This window comes from Vombatus ursinus, unplaced genomic scaffold (assembly GCF_900497805.2).
Source record: "Vombatus ursinus unplaced genomic scaffold, bare-nosed wombat genome assembly UNPS02007284.1, whole genome shotgun sequence".
NCBI classification, from domain to species: Eukaryota; Metazoa; Chordata; class Mammalia; order Diprotodontia; family Vombatidae; genus Vombatus; species Vombatus ursinus.
In genome coordinates this window covers 25,061,546-25,069,895 of record NW_020947062.1, presented here as the reverse complement: position 1 = coordinate 25,069,895, position 8,350 = coordinate 25,061,546, and positions in this window count along the sequence as shown.

The window sequence follows — 8,350 nt, the reverse complement described above, 5'->3', positions numbered from 1 at the left end:
GGTGGGAGCTCCATAAGTGTTACACATTGTACATACTTTCAGACTTTTTTGATGTATCCAGCGGTTGGGTTGATTCAGTTGTTTGTTTGTTTTTTTCTAGTACAATATGAGGCAAAGTTTTCAGCTGAGAGTTTGAGGGAAAGACATGCTAGGGGAGGCTTAGGGAGGGGTGAAAAGGTATGGAAAGGCTACTCTGGTGAATGGGATTCTGAATCAATTAGGAAGTGTAAAAGAATTTCCTTGCTGTAGTGAAGGCCCAGTTGAGATTATTGTAGCATGAGTTTTTAGTAGATCTAGTCAACTTGGTTACAAGATTTTCTCCAACTTGGTGGGGACAATTCAAGGTAGAGGTTGGCAAGGAATAATTGGCAATAGAATAAAGAGGCCAAGGACTTGAGAAAAGAGGAGAGTGAAAGGTACAACTAGCTCATCAAGGGGTTGAGATAGGGAAAAGAGGAAAATGTAGCCAATCCCAGGGTAATAGCCTAGGAAAGAATTGTGGAGTGGAGGGATCTGAGGTCAAGATGAGGAGGAAGAATAGGGTTAGGGGTTGTGAGGCAGAGACAAAGGTAGATGGAAAACTTACTGGTGATAGAAAAATCTAGAATGTGTAGCCGAGGTAGAGTAGTGGGAGTGGGTCTTGGGAAATGTATAGGTTAATTGGGAAATTAGGGCATTTGAGGGAGTATCAGTATATATGTTGAAATACCTTACATGAAGGTAAATATTGAGGTGGAAAAACTGGGAGCCAGGCACTAAACTCAATGAGGAAAGGAATATTCTGGGAATTGGTAGATAGGAGCTACTAGAATCTTGATTGGGTGATAAATATGGATTAGATGAACTTCAGAGGGTCTGTTTTGCTTTATAAAAGGTCACCAAGGGTTTGACTGATTCATCAGTCAAACAATGGTTAGCCATCCTCTGATTGCATCAAAGTTGACGTAAGATCCTCTTCATACATAGTAAAGGAGTAACAGATAGCAAAGGAGTAACAGAGTAAGACACCTTTTTTCCTTCCCCTTAAAGACTTTCATGCTTTGATGTCTCTGGTAACACTGTAAATTGTCCCTTCTTAATTTTATCATCTGAATCAGGAGGAAATCAGTTAATCAGGGGTCTCTGATCAACTCCTGCCCCCTTTTCCTTAGAAGTGACCATGGATGGTTGGAGGACCACTTCCTTGCTTGTATTCAGACTGCCCAGCAACTGTGCTGTCCTTCTCCTTGTGGGATGAATAAATGAACGAAACGCTATTTAGTGCTTACTATGGAACAAATGTTAGGGACATAAATTTTAAAAATTAGTCAGTTACTGCTCTCAAGTAGCTCATATTCTGATTGGGGGAGACAACACAAAACTCAAAAGTTCAGCTATAGGTGAGCCAGTCAACAAGCAATTATAAAATACCTACTATTTGCCAGGCACTATGCTAGTGTTGGAGATGCAAAAAGCAAAGCAAGGCAAAGATAGTCCCTTTTCTTAAGGATCTCACAGACTAATGGGGCAGAAAATATGCAAACAATTGTGTACAAACAAGACTTCTAAAAGATGAATTAAGGATTATCTTAGAGGGAAGGCATTAAAATTGGGGAGAACCAAGAAAAGCTTCTTACAGGAAGTGAAATTTTTGCCAAGACTTAAAGGAAGCCTGGAGGAAGTGGTGAGGAGGAAAAAGTTCCAGCTATGGGGGACAGTCAGTGAAAATGCTTGGAAAGGTGAGGGAGGGATATATGTAAAGGCCCAGAACTCTTATGAGTACTTCAGTGGGACAGATGGCAAGGTCTAGAAGTCCTCAAATTTTATGTGCTGATGTTCTGAGAGACATAGAAAGTGCCTCCTCTCAAAGAATAAGATCTAGAGGAAGTATGGCTCATCTCTGGGAAACTGAGGCCCCTAGCAGGTTCTCTTTCCTTGGGCAGAAGGTGATGGGGACCTTTATTCAACATTTGTCCCTGGGTTGCCTGGGAGGTGTCCTACACTCCTGCTCAACAATACATTTAAGCAATATCTCTTTATCTCTTTACCCCATTTTCACCAGCTCCTAATCCAGACAGATCATTCAGTAACCCAGAGTTTCCTTCATTCTTCCTGCCCTGGTATTTGATAGAAATTCACCCACCTCTGTAATTTTGCCTAGGAAAAAAATATCTTGGCCTCACCCCAGTTACTTATTGACCACCTCCTACCACTCCAGTGATTAGTAACCCTGAGAGCTGTATGAGTTTGATATCCCTTGCCTACCAGAGCCAGAGCTGATGAAACTTTGGGATACATAAGTCTTGGAAAATTAAAAAAAAATGTGTTTGTTGTTATTTTGTTCTAATTTTCCTTCTTTTGGACCTCACTCTTATTTATTTGTGGAACTACTTGCTTCACTGCAGAATTTAACGCTAACAGTTGCCCGCATCATTGAAATAAATGGAAATCTCACCAAAATGCATATGTGCCATTACTTACTTTCCTAAAGCTGAATGCTCTTTGACACCCAGGGGAATGTTGGGGGTTTTGGTTTGCATACCTGTGTTAAGTCAAAGACAAACTGATTTTCCATTTTCATCACAGAATGTCAACATGTTCCATGTGCAATTTTACAAGGCCATAGTCTAGTCTTCATTTGAGGCAGGGGCTCTCTCTTATTTTTTTTTGTTATCTACCCCTTTGGCAATTAGGTGGCACAATGAATAGTGTGCTAGGCCTAGAGTCAGGAATAGCTGAGTTCAAATATGACCCCAGCTGATTACTAGACATGTGACCTTAGGCAAGTCACTTAACCTCTAGTTAAATCAGTTTCCTCTGTAAAATGATGATAATAAGAGCACATACCTCCTAGGGTTCCTCCCCACAACTGATGATGATGATGATTATGATGATGATGATAGCATTATATAACACTTTACAACTATTCTCTCATTTGATTCTCACAACAACTCTGGGAACAGGGCCAATTAATAATCCCATTTTACAGTTGAGGAAATGGAAGCAAACTGAGATTAAATGACTTGCCCAAGGTAACAAAGCCTAAGTATGGATTTGAATTCATGTCATCTGTGCTTCCATTCCCTCCCTACAACTAAATTTGCCCAGATGCAGTTTTACCTAGCCATGACTTGTGATAGAATCTCTGCCCTCAGGGAGCTTAAGGAAAAGTCCCTTAAGTCCCTGCCCTGAAGTAAAATAGAGTAAAATACACACAGGTTAGTATAATACAATGTAGAACAGAGGGGTCAGACTCAATGTGGCCAACAATCTGATTTTAAACAGATTAAAATGTAATTGGGAAATGTTTAATAAAATATATAAAGCTACAGCACTACATAGATAATGCTAATTTGTGTTTTTCTAAGTCAATATGAAGCCAGCAGGGATCTGTTTCTATTTGAATTTGATGCTACCAATGTAGATTATGGTGAGGGCAAAGAATAATCAAACAAAATACTCTGAAGGACTAGGGGTTTCATGGGAAGGTGGGCTTGGGCTTTGAAGAGGGATATGACTAGAGAATACATTTAAGGCATAGGAGCAGCCTTGCATGTTCCTAGAGTGTGAGCCCCGGTAACATACACCCTGGGATTGGCATTCCCATTGGTTGTTCTTCTCCTTCTCAAAGAAAAGGGCCAGGGATAATGCTTATGTCCTGATGTGCCTGCATCTCAATCCCAGACTCACGTATTCCTAAATGCATGGAGGCAAGAGAGTACAGGATGGGATCAGTAAATAGTCAAATTTGGATAGAATAAAGAGGAGGAAAGTGAAATAAAGCTGGAAAGGTAGTTTGAAGCCAGAATATAGAGGACCTTTAATGCCAAACTGAGATTATATTTTACCACATAAGTGGTAGGGAGCTATTTTTTCATAAGAAAGTGAGATTTTTATTAGGCTAGTTTTGTACATTAGGAAGATTATTTTGGTAATGGTATAACAGATGGATTCGTGAGTGGGAGTGGCTGGATTTAGAGAGACCATTTTAGAGGCTAGTAAAATAGTCCATATAAGAGGTGAATAGGGCCTGACTTGGGGGTGGTGGTGGCAAACTAGGGTGCAGATGATTACAGAGATGCAGAGCTGAGATTGTGTTAACCCATGGGACAAGTACTTTTTTTTTTTTTTTTAAAGAGCTTCATTAAAGGGAATAGGGACAGAAAAGAATGGGATAGTTGAGAAAGAAGTAGCCAGGACCAAATCCAAGAAAAAAATAGACAAAACTCCGTTTCTTACCTCTAATTTACATCCGATAGGCTTGCCACTGTGTGCACAGCACATGCTGTAGATTCTGAGGACAAAACCATTTTTATCAAAAGCATGTTAGTTTAGAGAAACTTGGCACAAACAGGCCAGTTCATTTATAACTTGGCAATATGCCCATTCCCTCTCCCTTTCCCATCCCTTTTGTGTTTGCCAAGGGGCTTCAGGCCCCCATTCCCTGTCTCTGGTACTAAAGTGAGCCACATTGTCCATATCCAGATGTGCTTGGCAGCTGCAAGGCTCGAATATTAGGATCTGAAATGAGTTTCCTGGTGTATTTTTGGACAGATCACCTCATTTGTTATTGCTTGACTAGAGCATCTGTGAAACAGCCCCGGAAGGTTGTTAAGGGATGGTGGGAGGTGTGGGGAGGTGGGGAGGGCAGGTAAGGAAGGATGAAGTGGGGCGGTTGACTCTTGGCTGCTTGGTGTTTGACTCCTTTGTCTACCCTTTGTGTGTCTGGAAAATTGAGGAAACTTGTGATAGGATTTGAGTTCAAATACAATCTCTTCATTTCTCCTGTCTGCCTGCACCATGGGGGAAGGAAGCTATATAACACAGTGGAAACTGTGAATAAGAAGCTCTGTCCATAACATTTCTGTTATGCAGACTTTTTAAAAAAATATGTTACATCCTGCACTACAGGTGAAAGGAATAACAGCTCCTATTGGAGAAGTACATGATTATTAAAAATGTTTTAAAAGTAACAGATTGGCAGAGAGATAAGGTGTTTATTAAATGCCTGCTATGTGCCAAGCACTGTGATAAATTCTGGGGATATAAATATAAGCAATCAAAGTCCCTGCCCTCAAGGACCTTATATTCTAACTGAGGAAAACAATACATAGAGGGGAGCTAGAAAGGGGATGGAGGGTATACACCCCACCTCAAATGTGGAGATGGCCAAAAAGTGGCACAGAGGCCTGATTTCTTTGGAAGATGAGGTAGGGTCACCTATTAGAGCCAAGGGTCTCAGGAAATGGAGTTCAAGATTCTGGTGGGTAGTGGATGGGGATGATGGAGAGATAATAAGTAAAGCAGACATAACCAGACTAAATAAATGTTTTTCCAATGTTAGATAATAGAATAAATAGCTGGAGGCAGTCTGGTGTATTGGAAAGAGTCCTGGATTTAGATTCATAGGTCATCATTTTACCAGTGTATAATTGGAAGGGACCTTAAAGGCCATCAAGTCTAACTGTCTTGTTTTGCAGATAAGTAAACTGGGGCCCAGAGAAGCCAGGTGACTTGGCAATGTTTACACAACTAGTGTCTGAGGTAGCATTTGAACTCAGGTCTTCTTGAATTGAGGTTTAGAGCTTATATACTATACCAGTGGTGTCCAACTAAAATAGAAATGGGTCCCTGCAGCCTCATAGTGACTTAGAAAACCACAAATTAACATTTTCTATGTTGTATTGTATTTTTATTTATTTTGTTAAACATTTTCTAATTACATTTTAATCTGTTTCAGTCTGAACTTGGGGAATTTTGGGGACCACTTGCAGCCTATAGGCCTCTAATTTGACTATCTCTACTATACCATGTTACTGCTTATCACTTAGGACTCAGAGCTTGGGCAGGTCACCCAACCTCTCTGTTTCTTAGTTTCCTCTGCTATAAAATTAGGGAATTTCACTAGATTTCTCAGGTCCTTTCCAGTTCTAGATTTTCTGTTTTAGGTGTCCCAGAGAATGCTTCATTGATGCTCCAGAAAGCATTTACATGTTAGTTTAGCAACTTTTTGACTAGTGTCAAAACTAGAAATTGGGATTCTAAATTCTGGTCCTGTCTTGTTTCTAAGAGGTGTGATCATGAGATGGGTCCTCTCTAGGCCTCAGTTTCTTCATCTGTGAAATGAGTTTAGACTAGGTGATTTCTTAAATTTTTTTTCTACTTCTGTGATTTCAGAAAGCTCAAGATTAGGTGCCAAGAAGGACCTCCTCTGTTACTATGGGTAAATCACTTTATTTCTGTGAGCCTAACTGAGTTCCCTGCTCTGTAAAATGATGACCTTCACTCATTGATTCATGGGATCATGGACATCTGAGCTATAAAGGGCACTAAAGACTGTGTCATACAAATTCTAGTTTCACAGATAAAGAGACTGAAGTCCTAAGAGGTAAGGGACTTGTTCAAGGGCATAGAGGAATCAATTGTGGCAGTGGAGATTTGAACCATGGGCTCTAAGGCCAGTGCTCTTGCAACAACATGTTTTGTGGTTTTTTGTTTTTTTTTAAGTAACTGGACATCAGGAAAAGGCAGAAAGAAAAGGAAAAAGGGCAGTGCTGTATTCCCTGGACAGTGGACCAAACACATTGCTTCAATTTGCTGAGCAATGCTTTATTCTTTCATTATAATGAAGCTATAAAGGGTCACAGCACACTGTGGGGAGGTCAGATTTTGCAATTAAGGATATGCAGATTTGACAACTTTTAGCAACATCATGAGATTTAATCTGTTTTTACAGTCTTGTCTTGGAAAAAGATAACACTGAGTGGAACAGAGATACATTTGCTACAATCAGCAGTTTGAATGTTTGAAGAAATCATATAGGAGATACAGAGTATATGGAAAGAGCAATGAGGTGGTGTCAGGAGAACTATTCCAGGTTTGTCTTTGTCTTTGTCTTGGGTTCCAATAATTCCATATGGGCTGACAGTGCAGCATACTCAGGTTGGTTTGTTGCCATAGGCTTTAATGAAGAATACACAGAGATAGAAAGAATTTAGCAGTCTATAGATGGGGAGGCCAGATGGTTCAGTGGATAGAGTGTTGGGCCTGGACTCAGGAAGATCTGAGTTCAAAGCTGGTCTTAGACACTTACTAGCTGCGTGACCCTGGGCAAATCACTTAATCTCTGTTTGCCTTACTCCACTGGAGAAGGAAATGGCAAAACATTCTGGTATCTTTGCCAAGAAAACCCCATGGCCAGTATGGTTCATGAGGTCATGGAGAATTTGACATGACTGAACAACAAAAACAAGAAGGCTTTCAATAGCAATAACTGCTTTGTATGGTCTCTGCACTCTCATCAGTCTCAAACTGCTGGAATGTGATAGACAGCTCTGGAATTTTCTTTACGTGGATTAGGACTTCTATTAGAGCCTAGATATCCACCTCCTTTTGGGGTTCATGACTTAAATGAAGGGTGGGTGGCAGCGGCTTGAGGTTAGCCCGGTCCAGGTGGTGTTTATTCCAAAGAATATTTTCTCCACCTGAGGTCAGGTTGTGGGCATATTCCACCATATGAGAGACATCTGTAAGATAAGAAAAACTATATGGCTCCCAGCTTGGACCTAGTTCCAAAACACTCTGTTATATGGCCTTGAACAATTTACTTTACTTTTATAAGTTTATCCATCTGTATAAAGAGGAGGTTGGATTAAATGACCTCTAAAGACCTTCCAGATCTGACAGTCTATGCTCTATTAAAAAATAAAGTTATTGATACATTGAATATAGGTATCATATTATGCACATTTGCTACATCTCTAATTATAAATTAGAGATATAGAAAAATGAATATTTAAAAAATTAAATTATACAAATGGATACAATAGGGAGTAGATCACTTAAATAGATTAGTTTCATAGGAAGAAATTATTAATTAATAGTCCCTCCCACAAATCATCTAAGCTAAATGAGTTAATAGGCATTTTTTTTCAAATTTACAAAGTATAAATGATCCACACATTATTATACATATTATTTCTGAACATAGAAGTAGATGACACGATGCCCAGTTTGTTTTGTGAAACAAATAGTCTGGATTTCAAAAGCAGATGGAGATAGCATTGAAAAAGACAATTATAAACTAATCTCACTAATAAATGTAGATGCAAAAAATTAAATAAAATCTTAGCTAAGAGGAAAGAAAAACACACCAATTTCCCCACCTCAACCAAGTAGAATTTAACTATTGGATTCAATGGTGATTCAATTTTAAGAAGACCATATACACAATGCATCTAAGTTCACTCTTTTCCCACTCATCTATCCTTCATATTGCTATATAAATTTACCTGGTGAATAGATGTATATATCATTCTGTTCAAACATCTTCCATGTCTGGCTATTATTTAATTAGTACAAAGTTCACACT